Source organism: Cajanus cajan, chromosome 2 (assembly GCF_000230855.2).
Source record: "Cajanus cajan strain Asha chromosome 2, NIPB_CcT2T_4, whole genome shotgun sequence".
Lineage (NCBI taxonomy): Eukaryota > Viridiplantae > Streptophyta > Magnoliopsida > Fabales > Fabaceae > Cajanus > Cajanus cajan.
In genome coordinates, this window is record NC_138518.1 from 29,529,129 (window position 1) to 29,547,593 (window position 18,465).

An 18,465-nucleotide genomic window follows, 5' to 3' on the forward strand; every position below is an offset into this window, starting at 1 on the left:
AATTAAGGACAAGAAACTTAAAGGAAACAATGTAAGCAACTAGTCGGATATCCTAAGTGGAAGCTTGAAACATATGAAATTTCCAAGCCACTTCCACTAGCACTACACGTGAGGATGCTAACAAGGATTTAGATATACCTGACCAGCTTCTTAATACTCCCTCCAAGCTTTACAAATTGGTTTAAAATACAAAAGATTTGGCAAAAATGTAAACTAGCCTAGAAAACAATAAAGTGGCGGCTTTGGCAACCAATTAGTGACAGATTGATGTTCAAGTTTTCTAACACTTATTCAAGTGTTTAATACGCCACTAATCCTTCAATATGATGCTCCTGGACCTGAAAAAGAAACACAACAAAGAGGTTAATGTGGCTGCCTCACAAGGTGAAGGAATTGGTCACTCAAGTGAAGGAAGTTTAGGAGGATTTTGGTCACAAAATTAGGTCAAATTTGGTGATTGTAGTGTCCAAAATTTTCCTACTCTTTGTTGAGCAATTCTTGATCCTTGAGCAAGGATTTAAGGCCACTTCCAGCACAGGAAAATTATTGAAATAAAACTAGACAAGCAATAGAAGCACAATTTGAAAAGCTTATACCAAAAATTAAGAGTAATATGTGTAAGACAAGACTCAAAGAGGTTCAACAATTAAAACTGAAAATTAAGACTCAAAAATAAAGCTAGCACTCAGATAGGAAAGTTCCTAGATAGGTACTAGAATAGATGAACAAAACAAAAAAATTTGAAAGTAATTGGACAAGTATAGAGCAAGTTGTAGTCAAAACAAAAACAAGGAATCAAGTAGGTTTTTCAGCTTGTACACCTCTCGGCTTTTTCCTTTTAAATTGTTTTCTCTATAATTTTTTTTATTCTTTCTTTTTCTATATTAAATTTAAGATTCCAGAGAAGGTAAATGCCTTTTTTTTCAAATTTTTTTATGATTCCAAGCTATAGAAACCGAGACTACAAGTTAGGTCAAAATTCAAGTGAAAACAAGGAAACTAGTGCACTAGTTTTTAGGTTTTGTTTTTGGATTCTTTTTGTACTCTTTTTCTTTTGAAATTTGGAACTCTTCTTTTGTTTTAGGCTCTGTATTTCCTCTGTTTTCAGCCTCTTTTTTTTTTAAATTTGAATCCACAAGAAAAGTGCACTAGAAGTAGGTTAATCACTTGAAATTTTAGGTCACAAAATTTTTATAAGATTTTCAATGGAAAGTGATTTGAAAACTTAAGAACACAATGGAAACCTAACTCTAAAGAAATTTGCTAGAACTAATAGCAAATTATGAACACAATAAGGTAAAAGAAAAGCACATATAGGTAAGCACAAAGAGAAGCAAACCGAGAGCAAAAATAATGAACAATGCACTTAAAAACAAAATTAGGTCAACATGCTATTCAAGGAATTTTATGACATAGAAGGACTACACACAAACTCTAAGACAAAACAAGATTAAAAACCAAAATCTAATGCATATGGATGAGGTCCAATCACAGACACATACAAGAATGGAGAGACTCAAAGAAAACAAAATATAAGCACAAGCAAAAAGTTCCTAAACAAGTTGATTGAGGAAGAAATTCAAGAACAATCAACAATAGATCTATGAACACAAGAACATCAAAATATAGATGCGAAAGTGAAACTCAATTAAGACAAACAAGAACAGCAAAGAAACAACAGAAGACACAAGAAGAAACGGACACAATTTGAAGAACTTATCTCCTTGAAGAAACCTTGCTCTTGATACCAAAATTGATGGAGGTGAGTAGAAGTAGTGAAACACAAACTCCTCCTAAACTCCTCCTAGGCTCGGATCTTCTTCAATGGAGATAGAAACACACTTGAAGAACTCGTGAAGATGAAGAACACTTGCTGAAATGGAAGAAGGAAGCATCCAAGCTCAAGAACTCAAGGGATTGCACACTTCAAAGTGAAGGAAACTAGGTTTTCCTAAGGTTTTTGAAGGCATTCTCTTAGGTTTTCTCTCTTGGATATTTCGGTGACTCTTGAGGGAATTAGCTGAAGGTAATGTTCAGAAATTCTCATATATTCAAAAGTGTTGATACAAGGTGGTAGAAGTCACAAATATAGGAAGAAATTAGGTTAAAGTTGGCGGCAATTCAAACTAGCCAAATTGGCGCCAAGTTTGAATTTCAAATTTTGAATTTGAAATTCAAACTTTGGCTTCCAACGTGATTAATTCAGATGCTACCATCATTTAGGTGTCATTTAGGAGTGATTTGAAGTGAATTTGAGCTCACATGGCCGGAACTACTACATGCCATTGTCGCCACCGGCCCGAAACGGGCTTTCGGCATTCGCGAAGGATGGTTGGACTCTTTTATTTGTTTAAAAATATGGATTGCTAGAATGACTTATTCTCAAACTGAGACCTTGTCAAACGAGCAATTTTATTAAAAGGCTCACCAATCCATGTTAATCCCAAGCGGGACCCTCCATGGATTAGCGGTTTTCATAAAAAGGAAGGGTTCATGGAGTCGCCACCAATGTTTTACTCAAAACATTGGAAAAAGAAGTTTAAGGCAATCGATTCAAAAATCGACTTCGGCCATGACAACCAGAGTCGGGTAAGGGAGTCGGTTACGTGTGGGGAAGGTGTTAGCACCCCACAGCGCCCCTTTCGGGTTCCCTATGACAGATTATTTCTAAAAATAATAGTGCGAAATTACTAAATTACCCCTATTTATTCTAAACAATTATAACTTAACTATCTACATGATGACAGTTAAATATACACACAGAAAGCAGTAAAAGGAAGGTCTTAAGAAGAAACCTTTGAAGCGTGCTTTTATATTCAAGTAAAACTGGGAAGCTTTTTGGCGTTCCCTCGCTCTACAAGCCCGCTCGCTCCCTCCTAGAAAATTTTAACTATGGAAATTCGGAGGATTTCCCTTCGACTCAGTTCGAGACTCAAGTAAAAAAGCTCAGAACTCGAGAACTTTGTCGGATCAACTCTCCGAGTGATTTCTAGGCAGAGCACTGTCGCCACCGGCCCGAAACGGGCTTTCGGCATTCGCGAAGACGGTCGAGCTCGCTTTTATTTTAGTTTTGAAAATGTATTGGATTATTAGAACGACTTGTTCTCAAACTGAGACCTTGTCAATCTTATCCAATTTATTTATTAAATGTCTCACCAATCCATATTAATCCCAAGCGGGACCCTCCATGGATTAGTGGTTTTTGCAAAAGGAGGGTTCTTTGGAGTCGCCACCAATGTTTTACTCAAAACATTGGAAAAAGGGATAAGGCAATCGATTTTATAAATCAACTTTGGCCATTACAACCAGAGTTGGGTAAGGGAGTCGGTTACGCGTGGGGAAGGTGTTAGCACCCCACAGCGCCCCTTTCGGGTTCCCTATGACAGATTATTTCTAAAATAACAGTGTAGAATTACTAAATTACCCCTATTTATTCTAAGCAATTATAAATTAACTATCTACATGATGACAGTTTAAATATGAACACAGAAAGCAGTAAAAGGAAGGACTTTAAGAAGAAACCTTTGAAGCGTGCTTTTATATATTTCGTAAAACTGGGAAGCTTTTTGGCGTTCCCTCGCTCTACAAGTTCGCTCGCTCCTTCCTAAAAACTTTTAACTATGGAAATCCGGAGGATTTCCCTTCGACTAGGTTCGATCCTCAAGCAAAATGGCTCGGGGCTCAAGAACCTCGTCGGATCAACTCTCTGAGTGATTTCTAGGGCAGAACACTGCTCAAAAACCCCAGAATACTCAAGGAGAGGGTTAAAACTATGTGTGAAAGTGTGGAATGACGTCATATTTATAGGGAACAGGCCCAATACGGGCTACAGAATCAATACGGCCGTATTGAAATTTTTGAACTTCAATACGGCCGTATTGAGTTCAATACGGCCGTATTGAGTTCAATACGGCCGTATTGAAGCTCAGAAATTTCAATATGGCCGTATTGAGTTCACTGCGGCTGTATTGAAGCTTCAATACGGCCGTATTGATTTCAGTACGGCCGTATTGAAGTTTCAGAAACTTCAATACGCCGTATTGAGTTCACTGCGGCCATATTGAAGCTTCAATACGGCCGTATTAAGTTTAGTACGGCCGTATTGGGCTTCATTCCCTCCACTTCCTTATTTTAAGCTACTCTAAGACCTCTAAATCTACAGATAGCCATCCTATGGTCTTCTAGGAGTCCTTCTGGCTGACTTTCCTTCGATCTTTGAGGGTCTTCGAGTTTTATTTCCGACCCGGACAATTTTAGGGGTCTACAGCTGCCCCCCCTTTACTTAGTCGGACGACCTTTTGGTGTACCGGCTGACAAGTAAAGGAGTTGACCCAATTGTCCGGGTGATGTGCCGACCTTCTGACTTATAATGTCTTCCGGTGGAAAATTGTTGAGTAGCCTCTCCAGGTGGGTGCATACCTCGGCGCTTCTGACATCCTCGGTAGCTGAGTTTAACACCAACGTGCCTCTGACGACGCTGATGGCTGAGTATTGTCTCTCCAGACCTTGAGTATTGTCTCTCCAGACCTTGAGTACTGTCTCTCCAGACTTTGTTTGAGTATTGTCTCTCCAGACTTTGTCTGAGTACCGTCTCTCCAGACTTTGTTTGAGTATCGTCTCTCCAGACTTTGTTTGAGTATCGTCTCTCCAGACTTTGTTTGAGTATCGTCTCTCCAGACTTTGTTTGAGTATCGTCTCTCCAGACTTTGTTTGAGTATCGTCTCTCCAGACTTTGTTTGAGTACCGTCTCTCCAGACTTTGTTTGAGTATCGTCTCTCCAGACCTTGTTTGAGTACCGTCTCTCCAGACCTTGTTTGAGTACCGTCTCTCCAGACCTTGTTTGAGTACCGTCTCTCCAGACCTTGTTTGAGTACCGTCTCTCCAGACCTTGTTTGAGTACCGTCTCTCCAGACTTTGTTTGAGTATCGTCTCTCCAGACCTTGTTTGAGTACCGTCTCTCCAGACCTTGTTTGAGTATCGTCTCTCCAGACCTTGTTTGAGTACCGTCTCTCCAGACCTTGTTTGAGTACCGTCTCTCCAGACCTTGTTTGAGTACCGTCTCTCCAGACCTTGTTTGAGTACCGTCTCTCCAGACCTTGTTTGAGTACCGTCTCTCCAGACCTTGTTTGAGTACCGTCTCTCCAGACTTTGTTTGAGTACCGTCTCTCCAGACTTGTGTATACCTCGGTGCTCTCGACAACTGGGTAGCTGAGTATTGCCTTTTAGGCTTTGAGATGATTTTGTCTCCACAGTCCACGATGCTGCTTCGACGGTTTTTTCTGATTTTGTGCCACTGAGGGCTGGATAACGCAGGGATCCGTCTAGGGGATGTGCAGTCATTCACAGGTTCCTGTGCCCCAACTTGCATTGCATTGTTGGTACCCATGGGGAATTTCTGACTCCTTGGGGTGTAGACACAGATGCTCTTTCTCTCTGAGTTGAGCGATGCCTTATGTTTGGCTGACGTCCTTTGACGTTGGTGGAGTATCCCGGTTCATCCTTATTCGGGTATCTCTTTTTGATTTTCTGATTTTTGCTGCCTCTGTGTAGGCTGTTATCCGCTGGGGATTCTGGATGTTGATTTTGTCTCCACAGTCCACGATGCTGTTTCGACGATTGTTTTTGATTTTTGTGCCACTGAGGGCTGGATAACGCAGGGATCCGTCTAGGGGATGTGCAGTTACTCATAGGTTCTTGTGTCCCAACTTTCCATTGAGTAGTTGGCGCCCATTGAGGAATTTCTGTTTCCTTGGGGTGTAGACACGAAGATGCTCTTTCTGAGATGAGCAGTGCCTTATGATTGGCTGACGTCCTTTGGACGTTGGTGGAGTATCCCGGTTATCCTTATTCGGGTAACTCTTTTTAATTTTTGGATTTTGTTGCCTCTGTGTAGGCTGTTATCCGCCAGGGGATTTTGTCATTGGTTTGTGATTGGCCTCTTCTGTTAGGCAGATCATCTTGATGTTCAATGATAGGCTGAGAGCCGGATTCCACTTGGGGAATGATTATTGATCTTTTTATGATTTTTCCTTTTGAAGGAGTGCCTCTTATGTAGGCGACTGAGGAATTGGGGTTCAGTGTTCGGCTGAGTGCCGGATTCCGCTTGGGGAATATTTATTGATATTTTTTGATTTTTCTCCTTTTGCAGGGATGCCTCTGAGTAGGCGATTGGGGAATGAGGGATCTTATGTATCCCAGAGTATTATTTAGGAAGCCTCTGCAGGCTTAGCCTCACTCAGCGCTTTGAGTCGGAGAGCTATCTTCCACTGAGGAAGTGTTCAGTCCTTTGACTTGTATATACTGTTTGGATGATCGCACTTCCATTAGGGATTGCGTCGATTTTGCTTTGATAGCTCTCGCTGGGGATTCGTTCCGTGAGCTTGAGTTGAGGTTTCTCTGGGGAGTATTATTTCTGCGAGCCTCTCCAGGCTCATTTATTCTGAGAGAGTATTATTTTTGCAAGCCTCTCCAGGCTTTAGTTATGATGAAAGAGTATTATTTCGGCGAGCCTCTCCAGGCTCAATTATTCTGAAGGAGTATTATTTCGGCAAGCCTCTCCAGGCTCAATTATTCTGCGGGAGTATTATTTAGGCAAGCCTCTCCAGGCTCAATTATTTTGCGGGAGTATTATTTCGGCAAGCCTCTCCAGGCTCAATTATTTTGAGAGAGTATTATTTCGGCAAGCCTCTCCAGGCTCAGTTATTTTGAGAGAGTATTATTTCGGCGAGCCTCTCCAGGCTCAATTATTCTGTACGAGTATTTTTTCGGCAAGCCTCTCCAGGCTCAGTTATTCTGTATGATTTGTTGGATTTTCTGTATTTTGCCCTTTTTTCGATTTTGGCTTTTTCTGTGTTTTTGCCTTTTTTGTTGATTTTGGCTTTTTCTGTGTTTTTGCCTTTTTTGTTGAGTTCGGCTTTTTCTGTATTTTTGTTGATTTCTGTATTTTTGCCTTTTTTGTTGGTTTTGGCTTTTTCTGTATAGAAATGTCTCAGTTATTCTGAGAGAGTATTATTTCGGCGAGCCTCTCCAGGCTCAGTTATTCTGAGAGAGTATTATTTCGGCGAGCCTCTCCAGGCTCAGTTATTTTGAGAGAGTATTATTTCGGCAAGCCTCTCCAGGCTCAGTTATTCTGAGAGTATTCTTTCGGCAAGCCTCTCCAGGCTCAGTTATTCTGTATGACGCTGTTGATTTTCTGAATCTTTGCATTTTGTTTGCTGCTGTCATACACAAGCAATTTTTCCTATTTTTTCTAATTTATGTAGTTGCCTCATGACGAGGTCTTTGAAAATTTCTTTATGGCCAATACGGCCGCATCCATTTCAGTACGCCCGTATTGAGTTGAAATTTTGTTCATAACCCTGATTTTAGTACGGGTGTACTGAACATGGTACGGGCGCATTGTTTTTTCTGAAATTTATATTTATTATTATTATTATTATTTTTTGTTTTTTCAATAAACAGAGAATAAGTGATCTTCCAGTACACCTATCATCTGTATGCATGTATGCAGTATGATGCACCTAATTCTATTTGATTCAGTTTTTCAAAAGAATTAATCGATGCGTTCTTGTGTTTGGATTTTTGCCATTCCTCCAGACGGACTGTGCTCTGCCGATTTCTGTTACCGAGGAATGATGCGTATTTGAGATTTGGTGTCATCAACCAAATGATTCTTCCCTTTCTTTAGAAGATGTGTCAACCCTCCTATTGACCACTATATCTCCATGTTTCCACTAGATTATTCAAAAATCGTTGGGACAAGAGAGAAAAGAAGGAAAGGGTATATTTTTCAAAAGTTTGTGTTTTAGAGGGGATTATTTTATTTTTTGAAAAATGGATTTTGTAAGAATGGCTGGCCAATGGTAGGCTTATGTGTTTAGGCTTGTTCGATTAAACACTTATGAGGTTAAGCACATCTTTGTTATTAATGATTGTGTTTTGACAACTTGGATAGCTTTTCTTGAGCCCCTTGTTGAATTCAATTGATGGTACCATCATGGATTTATTTTGTTTTTCTTTTTTTGACGGCCCTAACTTTTGCCTAAAACACCCTTTTGTGATGTCTTAGCGGGCTTTTGTATTCATTTTGTAACCCTAACTTTTGCCTAGGTCACCCTTTTCGTGGGATTCCTAGCGGGTTTTTGTCTTCGTTTTGTAACCCTAACTTTTGCCTAGGTCACCCTTTTGTGGGATTCCTAGCGGGTCTTTTGCTCTTATTTTTGCGCAGTCCCCTTTTTGGGTTTCCTGCCGAGCTTATTATCTTTAGGATTTCTTTTATCCATGATGGCACTTATTGATGCCAAGAAAAGGTGCTCCAAGCTGTCATGCACATTTCCACATAAACATGATGCGGGTTTATTGTTATCAAGATGATTTTAACCTCATTTATGCTTATTCAAACAGGGTTAAATAATGCGGTCTAGAATTTTATTGCAAGCAAGAAAAGAAGCAATAAAGAATTAATGAAGAATGATTTTATTATAATCATAGTGGAAACATGTGCCCTATCGAGGCTCGGGGGTCGGGCTGTCCCCGAGGAGTGATCTCTAATAGTCACTGAGTATATACATCCCTATCGGAAGGAAAAGGACACTTGATGACGACAGCTGGCCTTGACGTTTGTGAACCAGCCTTCCTAAAGATCTGGCTTAAAGAACGTCGAGAAGGATCTTGATTCCTCTTCGTTCTTTGATCTTTAACAGGGTTGTATCCTAACCCTTGTTTCCCCGGATTGTCCTTGATAATGGGTAGCTCCGGGATTCCTTGGGAGTCCTTGCCTAATTCTTGTCTTGGCAAGTATCCGTTCTTTGTGAGCATATGAGCTACCTTCTTCATTTCTCGGGGAAACGTTTCAACATTGGCAATCTCCAATGCTTGGAAGGCGGTTTCTAGAGCTTCCTCCACTGCATCCACATAAGGTATGGTGGATGGCTTGCTGATGAGTATGTCGTCTTCAGCTTGCACGGTCACCAGTTTGTCACCCACTATGAACTTGACTTTCTGGTGGAGCGTAGAGGGTACAGCTTTCGCATCATGAATCCAAGGTCGGCCGAGGAGACAGTTGTATGCGGGAGTAATGTCCATCACTTGGAATTCGACTTTAAAGACGGTGGGTCCAATTTGGATTGGAAGATTGATTTCTCCCACCACTTCTCTTTTAGAGCCGTCGAAAGCTCGAACGATCATGTTGCTCGGGCGCATTTGGAGTCCCTTGATTGCCACTTGATTAAGCGTTCTTTTTGGCATCACGTTCAAGGAAGATCCATTATCTACCAAGACTTTAGCGATGTGATACTCCTTGCACTTTACAGAGATGTGCAAGGGATTGTTGTGGTTTGGTCCCTCCGCGGGGATTTCTTCATCGATGAAGGTGAGGTGATCATTAGCCTTGATGTGACTAACAACCCCTCAAACTTGTCTTGGGAGATAGTGTGCGACACGTATGCCTCGTTCAAGACTTTCAACAGAGCTTGCCGATGCGGTTCGGAGCATAGGATCAACGACAACAGCGTAATCTTTGCTGGCGTCCTATGAAGTTGATCCACGATGGAGTACTCACTCTGTCGGATATACTTTAACAGCTCGTCTGTCTCCTCCTCGGATTCTTTTTCCTCGGTTTTCTTTTTTTCTTTTTCTTTATTCTTGGGGGCTTTATCATGAAGATCTTCGAGAGTGTAGATCCTGCCACTCCTAGTCATGCCCCCAAGTCCAGCGATGTTAGAGATATCGCTGTCGGCAGAAAAATGGATGTCGTATATCCACGGCACAGCCTTATTTGATTCGTAGGGAAAAGGCCTTGGAGTAGTGATCCTTAATGGTGTTGGACCTTCCCCCTTGTTTGTCTTGATTACCAACAACGGAATTGACGTGTGTTCGCTTGGCGCGGTTGTTGGCTTACACTTGATAACGAACGGCGTGCGATCCATTCTTTGAACATACGCATCGATTATTTCTTTCTTTTTATTAATGTTTATTAATGGATTACTAGGAGAGATGTATGAATGACTCCTAGATCTCTCCATGATCTATATGCATGATATGAGATGATGAGGTTGAATATGCATGCATAGTGTTTATTCAACTAAGCATTATCATGTTTTTAGGGTGTCCCTAAGATGATGCATGATATTGCTTGGTTTGGATAAATAACCCTTTTTTCCTTTTTTTGGGTATTTTTATTTATTATATTATTTTTTTATTTTTGGGTGAAAAGGGAAACTACCTATATGAATGTGATGAAGGTAGATGTTAACACCGTATAATGGAAGATTCTTATTCCTATTTATTCTTATTATAAAAAAGGGAATGTTGTATGTTTAAATAATGCAATGTATGCTCATACAATGTCACATAATCAATGCACAAACAATTCACTCATCCACGAACAGTCACGAGCGAATCACGAGGTAGGGGTCTCCTGCAGAAATGGTGCATATTCAAGGTAGGTCTAACTGTTCTCACCGGTCTGAGGCCCCCAAGGTGCCCCCATTATAGGGACCCAATTCCTCTCATCGTAGGTCGATGGAAAGCTCCAACGCACCGTCGGACTCAAGTTCATGGTTATCACCTTGAGTGATGTTTTCCGACAACGGTCTACGGGCACCTATAGACCCATTCGACAACCGGCCGTACTAACATCCACTCCCTATGGTTAATCACTCATGCCCCCGGGTATAGAGGGAACTGTTGTGTGCAAAGGTTTGTGTGCAGTTTTTATTTCAAACAATTGCGTAAATTTAAACATTCAACAGTTATTAAAAGCCACATAGATAAACATGTTATCATACAAGCAAGGGGTAACGGAGTAATTTTTAACTATTATTTGTTAAAAACAATCTGTCACTAAATGGGACTGACTCTCGAAATTCCCCAGCAGAGTCGCCATCTGTCGCCACCGGCCCGAAACGGGCTTTCGGCATTCGCGAAGACGGTCGAGCTCGCTTTTATTTTAGTTTTGAAAATGTATTGGATTATTAGAACGACTTGTTCTCAAACTGAGACCTTGTCAATCTTATCCAATTTATTTATTAAATGTCTCACCAATCCATATTAATCCCAAGCGGGACCCTCCATGGATTAGTGGTTTTCGCAAAAGGAGGGTTCTTTGGAGTCGCCACCAATGTTTTACTCAAAACATTGGAAAAAGGGATAAGGCAATCGATTTTATAAATCAACTTTGGCCATTACAACCAGAGTTGGGTAAGGGAGTCGGTTACGCGTGGGGAAGGTGTTAGCACCCCACAGCGCCCCTTTCAGGTTCCCTATGACAGATTATTTCTAAAATAACAGTGTAGAATTACTAAATTACCCCTATTTATTCTAAGCAATTATAAATTAACTATCTACATGATGACAGTTTAAATATGCACACAGAAAGCAGTAAAAGGAAGGACTTTAAGAAGAAACCTTTGAAGCGTGCTTTTATATATTTCGTAAAACTGGGAAGCTTTTTGGCGTTCCCTCGCTCTACAAGTTCGCTCGCTCCTTCCTAAAAACTTTTAACTATGGAAATCCGGAGGATTTCCCTTCGACTAGGTTCGATCCTCAAGCAAAATGGCTCGGGGCTCAAGAACCTCGTCGGATCAACTCTCTGAGTGATTTCTAGGGCAGAACACTGCTCAAAAACCCCAGAATACTCAAGGAGAGGGTTAAAACTATGTGTGAAAGTGTGGAATGACGTCCAATTGACGTCATATTTATAGGGAACAGGCCCAATACGGGCTACAGAATCGATACGGCCGTATTGAAATTTTTGAACTTCAATACGGCCGTATTGAGTTCAATACGGCCGTATTGAAGCTCAGAAATTTCAATATGGCCGTATTGAGTTCACTGCGGCTGTATTGAAGCTTCAATACGGCCGTATTGATTTCAGTACGGCTGTATTGAAGTTTCAGAAACTTCAATACGCCGTATTGAGTTCACTGCGGCCATATTGAAGCTTCAATACGGTCGTATTAAGTTTAGTACGGCCGTATTGGGCTTCATTCCCTCCACTTCCTTATTTTAAGCTACTCTAAGACCTCTAAATCTACAGATAGCCATCCTATGGTCTTCTAGGAGTCCTTCTGGCTGACTTTCCTTCGATCTTTGAGGGTCTTCGAGTTTTATTTCCGACCCGGACAATTTTAGGGGTCTACAAGCACTGCTCAAAAAAACCCAGAATACTCAAGAAGAGGGTTAAAACTCAGTGTCAAAGTGTGGAATGACGTCCAAATGACGTCTTATTTATAGGGAACAGGCGCAATATGGGCCCTGGAGTCAATACGGCCCGTATTGAAGTTTTGAACTACAATACGGCCGTATTGAATTCAGTACGGCCGTATTGAAGTTCAAGAAACCTCAATACAGCCGTATTGAGTTCAGTGCGGCCGTATTGAAGTTCAAGAAACCTCAATACGGCCGTATTGAGTTCAGTGCGGCCGTATTGTAGTTCAAAATGTTCAATACGGCCGTACTGAACTTTTGGGAGGCCGTATTAGGCTTCATTCCCTCCACTTCCTTATTTTGAGCTATTACAAGACCTCTAGACCTACAGAGAATCCTCCTAGGGCCTTCCATGAGTCCTTCTGGCTGACTTTCCTTCAGTCCTCAAGAGTCTTCAAGCTTTATTTCCGACCCGGACAATTTTAGGGGTCTACAGCTGCCCCCCCTTTACTTAGTCGGACGGCCTTTTGGTGTACCGGCAGACAAGTAAAGGAGTTGACCCAATTGTCCGGGTGATGTGCCAACCTTCTGACTTGTAGCGTCTTCCGGTGGAAAATTGTTGAGTAGCCTCTCCAGGTTGTTGCATACCTCGGCGCTTCTGACAACCTCGGTAGCTAAGTTTACCCTCTCCAGGGTCAACTTCACTCGACGCCCGAGCCGGAAGTTGAACACCAACGTGCCTCTGACGACGCTGATGGTTGAGTACTGTCTCTCCAGACCTTGAGTACCGTCTCTCCAGACCTTGAGTACCGTCTCTCCAGACTCTGAGTACCGTCTCTCCAGACTCTGAGTACCGTCTCTCCAGACTTTGAGTACCGTCTCTCCAGACTCTGAGTACCGTCTCTCCAGACTCTGAGTACCGTCTCTCCAGACTCTGAGTACCGTCTCTCCAGACTCTGAGTACCGTCTCTCCAGACTCTGAGTACCGTCTCTCCAGACTCTGAGTACCGTCTCTCCAGACTCTGAGTACCGTCTCTCCAGACTCTGAGTACCGTCTCTCCAGACTCTGAGTACCGTCTCTCCAGACTCTGAGTACCGTCTCTCCAGACTCTGAGTACCGTCTCTCCAGACTCTGAGTACCGTCTCTCCAGACTCTGAGTACCGTCTCTCCAGACTCTGAGTACCGTCTCTCCAGACTCTGAGTACCGTCTCTCCAGACTCTGAGTACCGTCTCTCCAGACTCTAAGTACCGTCTCTCCAGACTTTGAGTACCGTCTCTCCAGACTTTGAGTACCGTCTCTCCAGACTTTGAGTACCGTCTCTCCAGACTTTGAGTACCGTCTCTCCAGACTTTGAGTACCGTCTCTCCAGACTCTGAGTACCGTCTCTCCAGACTTTGAGTACCGTCTCTCCAGACTCTGAGTACCGTCTCTCCAGACTCTGAGTACCGTCTCTCCAGACTCTGAGTACCGTCTCTCCAGACTCTGAGTACCGTCTCTCCAGACTTTGAGTACCGTCTCTCCAGACTTCGAGTACCGTCTCTCCAGACTTTGAGTACCGTCTCTCCAGACTTTGCTTCGGTTGTCTCTGACGACCTAGGCAACTGAGTTTGCCGTCTCCAGGGTCTGCGTCCGTGTCTTCTGATCACTTCGGCAATGCGAGTTTACCCTCTCCAGGGATCTGAGATGATTTTTTTGTCTCCACAGTCCACTATGCTGCTTCGATGGTTTTTCTGATTTTGTGCCACTGAGGGCTGGATAACGCAGGGATCCGTCTAGGGGATGTGCAGTCATTCATAGGTTCTTGTGCCCCAACTTGCATTTGCATAATTGGTACCCATGGGGAATTTCTGACTCCTTGGGGTGTAGACATAGATGCTCTTCTTGAATTGAGCGATGCCTTATGTTTGGCTGACGTCCTTTGACGTTGGTGGAGTATCCCGGTTGTCCTTATTCGGGTGTCTCTTTTGATTTTTTTGATTTTTGTAGCCTCTGTGTAGGCTGTTATCCGCTGGGGGATTCTGTCATTCAATTCTTGACTGGCCTCTTCTGTTAGGCAAATCATCTTGATGTTCGGTGTTTGGCTGGATGCCGAATTCCGCTTGGGGAATATTTATTGATATTTTTTATTTTTCTCCTTTTGTAGGGGTGCCTCTTGAGTAGGCGACTGGGGATTTGGGGATCTTATGTATCCCAGAGTATTATTTAGGAAGCCTCTGCAGGCTTAGCCTCACTCAGCGCTTGAGTCAGAGAGCTATCTTCCACTGAGGAAGTTTCAAGTCTTTTGACTGAATATTTTGCTTGGATGATCGCGCTTCCATTGGGGATTTTGACGATCTTGCTTTGATAGCTCTCGCTGGGGATTTGTTCCATGAGCTTAAGCATAGGTTTCTCTGGGGAGTATTATTTCTGCGAGCCTCTCCAGGCTCAGTTATTCTGAGAGAGTATTATTTCGGCGAGCCTCTCCAGGCTCAATTATTCTGAGAGAGTATTATTTCGGCAAGCCTCTCCAGGCTCAATTATTCTGTGGGAGTATTATTTCGGCAAGCCTCTCCAGGCTCAGTTATTCTGTACGAGTATTATTTCGGCAAGCCTCTCCAGGCTCAATTATTTCTGAGAGAGTATTGTTTGTATCCTTGCCTTTTTTCGTTTTCGGCTTTTGTTGACTTCTGTCATACACAAGCAATTTTCTATTTTTTTCTATTTTATGCAATTGCCTCGTGGTAAGGTCTTTAAATGTGCAACTAATGTGTGTGATGCACGCGATGCAAGTTTTTATTTTTGTTCTTTTATTTAGAAAAGTGAATGGCTCTCCCTATCCTCTTATTCTTTTAGAGGGACTTCTGTTATTAACGCGAGGGAGTATTTTCGTGAGCCTTTTAATGCAGGAGATTACTGATTTTTATAGGAACCCCTCCAATTTTCTTTATTTGACCGATTATAAACAGAGTTTCGTACAATTTTTGAATCATCAATTTAAAGGCATAATCACATGGTCAAGAGAGAAAAGAAACAAATGGATATTTTATTGATATTCAAATGTTTTTTTTTTTTACAGAAAGATTTACAAAGGGATTTTCTGAAGAATGGCTGGCCAAGGTAGGCTATACATTTTTGGCTTAAACAATTATATCTGTAATTGTCGCTCTTCCCGTTCCCCTAATCGCTTCGGGTGAGATGCCTGAGCCAGGAGTGTAGATACTGCAAGACGCTTGCTTCTAGAAGATAATCACTTGAGCCGCCTTTCGGTTTTCGATTCAAGTGATCGTTGCTTGCTTTGTTTTTATATCTTATTCTTTTGCCCCTAACTTTTGCCTAGGACGTATCCTAGCGGAGATAATTTTGCCTTTGTTTTGCCTAGTACCCTTGTACTGGCGGGCTTTTTGTTTTGCCCTAACTTTTGCCTAGGATGCCCTTTTTCGGGTTTTCATCCTAGCAGGCTTATGCAAGCAACGTCTTCAAGCATAATACTTCTTTACCACGTCGGCGTTGACTGGGTATCGAAGTTCTTCTCCATCTATGTCTGTGAGGATCAATGCTCCTCCGGAGAAGGCTCGCTTCACCACGTATGGTCCTTCGTAATTCGGGGCCCACTTTCCGATTTTGTCCTTTTGGGCTGGTAGTAATTTCTTCATTACCAGCTCTCCCTCATGGTAGACTCGAGGGTGGACTTTCTTGTCAAAAGCCTTTTTGATCTTCCTTTGATAGGCTTGACCATGGCATATGGCATTCAGCCGTTTCTCTTCAATGAGGTTCAATTGGTCGTATCGGCTTTGAACCCATTCTGCCTTGGAAAGTTTCGCTTCCATGATTACCCTTAGAGAAGGTATCTCAACTTCGACGGGTAGAACTGCCTCCATCCCATAGACGAGGGAGAATGGAGTAGCTCCTGTAGATGTGCGTACAGAAGTCCTATAATCATGAGGAGCGAAGGGTAACATCTCGTGCCAGTCTTTAAATGAGACAACCATCTTTTGCACTATTTTCTTGATGTTCTTATTGGTTGCCTCGACTGCCCCATTCATCTTTGGCCGATATGGGGAAGAGTTATGGTGTTGGATCTTGAATTCTTGGCACAGTTCTTCCACCATTTTGTTGTTCAGATTAGATCCATTATCAGTGATGATTTATTTCTCCATGCCTCCACTAGATTATTCTAAAATCATTTGGGACAAGAGAGAAAAGAAGGGAAAGATACTTTTATTCTGAAGTTTGTGTTTTAGAGGGGATTTATTTTTCAAAAATAGTTTTTGTAAGAATGGCTTGGCCAATGGTAGGCTTAAGTGTTTAGGCTTGTTTGATTAAACACTTATGAGGTTAAGCACGTCTTGGTTATTAACGTTTGTGATTTGACAACTTGTATAGCTTTTCTTGAGCCCCTTTGTTGAATTCAGTTGGTGGTACCATCATGGATTTATTCTGTTTTTCGATTGCCCTAACTTTTGCCTAAAACACCCATTTGTGGAGTTTTAGCGGGCTTTTGTTTTTGTTCATTATTTTGTAACCCTAATTTTTGCCTAGGTCACCCTTTTGTGGGATTCCTAGCGGGTCTTTTGCTCTTATTTTTGCGCAGTCCTTTTTTTGGGTTTCCTGCCGAGCTTCTTTTATTTTAAAGGATTTATTTTTATCCATGATGGCACTTGTCGAGGCCAAGGGAAGGTGCTCCAAGTTGTCACACACACTTCCACATAAAAAATGATGCGGGTTTATTATTATTAAGATGATTTTAACCTCATTCATGTTTATTCAAACAGGTTTAAAAATAATGTGGTTTAGAATTTTATTATAAGCAAGAAAAGAAGCAATGAGAAAGAATAAAGAATGATTTTATTATAATCATAGCGGAAACATGTGTCCTTATTTCATCACTGATATGGGTCCCGATGTTGACCTTTTTTATCTCTCGGCCTGGCCCCAAATTCACAGTCTCTAATTTCTCTTGACACGGTCGGAGTAGACGAGCTTCTTGATCTAGCAGTCTTTGCAGATCCGGAGAGATGGTCTCCTCATCACTCTCCAACTCAACCCATTCACTTTCGGATCCCGGTCAGAGCGAACAATTACAGACATAATTATTTTATTGGTTTTGTTTAGGTTTAGAATTATTAATGTTAATGAGGAAAGAGAGAAAAGAACAAAAGAGAGAATGATATGTGAAAAATGCCTCTTTATTGATATGTATTAAAACTGTACAAAAACCCTTATTTACATGAAAAGGTTCTCATGATCTCGGGTACTGATCATGAGTCCCTAAAAGAAGAATATGGAGGGGCCCTATTGTGGCTTGCTCTTCTCTCTACTCCTGCTTCGACAGAGGATTCTTGCTCACGTCGGGCGCTGTTGAATCAAAAGTGATCCACCCTGCATCGATAAGGTCTTGGACCTTATTTTTGAGAGCTCTACATTTCTCCGTTGAATGCCCCGATGCCCCCGAATGGTATAGACATTTGTCTTGCGGTTTGTACCAATAGGGATGAGGTGGATCAATCTTCTTTAGTGGAACGTAAGCTAGAAGACGTGCTTCCACTAGCTTCGGCAGGAGGTCGCTATATGTGGTCGGAAGTTTATCAAACTTCTTCACAGGGTTGTATTGCGACTTTCCTGACTTCGAAGTGGAAGAAGATGAAGAAATATTTACAGCATTGACTCCTCCCTCCTTCTTCTTCCCGTAGGTCTTCTTGGCTTCAAATGATTGGGAAAGCCCAGCTAGCTTCCCACTTTTCAGCCCTTGTTCCACTCTTTCGCCAATGGTGATGATGTCCGAGAAGAGTGTTATCGTGTTCCCTATCATCTTGTCATAATAGGGACCGGTCAACGAGTTTATGAATAGGGACACCGTCTCCTTATCCGACAGCGGGGGCTCTATTTGTGCCGCCAACTCTCTCCATCGTTGGGCGTACGCCTTGAAGGATTCATCATTTGTCTTACTCAAGGCTTGAAGATCGGACCTATCGGGTGTTAGGTCGATGTTATATTTATAGCGCTTGAGAAAGGCGTCGGCCAACTGCCTCCATGTGCACACTTGACTTCCATCCAGCTGCATATACCAATTGAGTGCGGTGTCAGCCAAGCTCTCTTGGAAGCAATGGATCAAGAGCTTTTCATTGGTAGCATATGCAGCCATTTTTCGGCAATACATGGTGAGATGACTTTTGGGGCAAGTCGATCCCACATATTTTGGGAAATCGGGCACTTTGAATTTGGGAGGGAATTGGATGTCCCTCACTAAGCACATGTCGGCGGCATCTTTAATATCAAAATCATGCCCCTCCATAGCCCTCAGCCGGTCTTCTAGAGCGCGGAATTGGTCTTTTGAAAT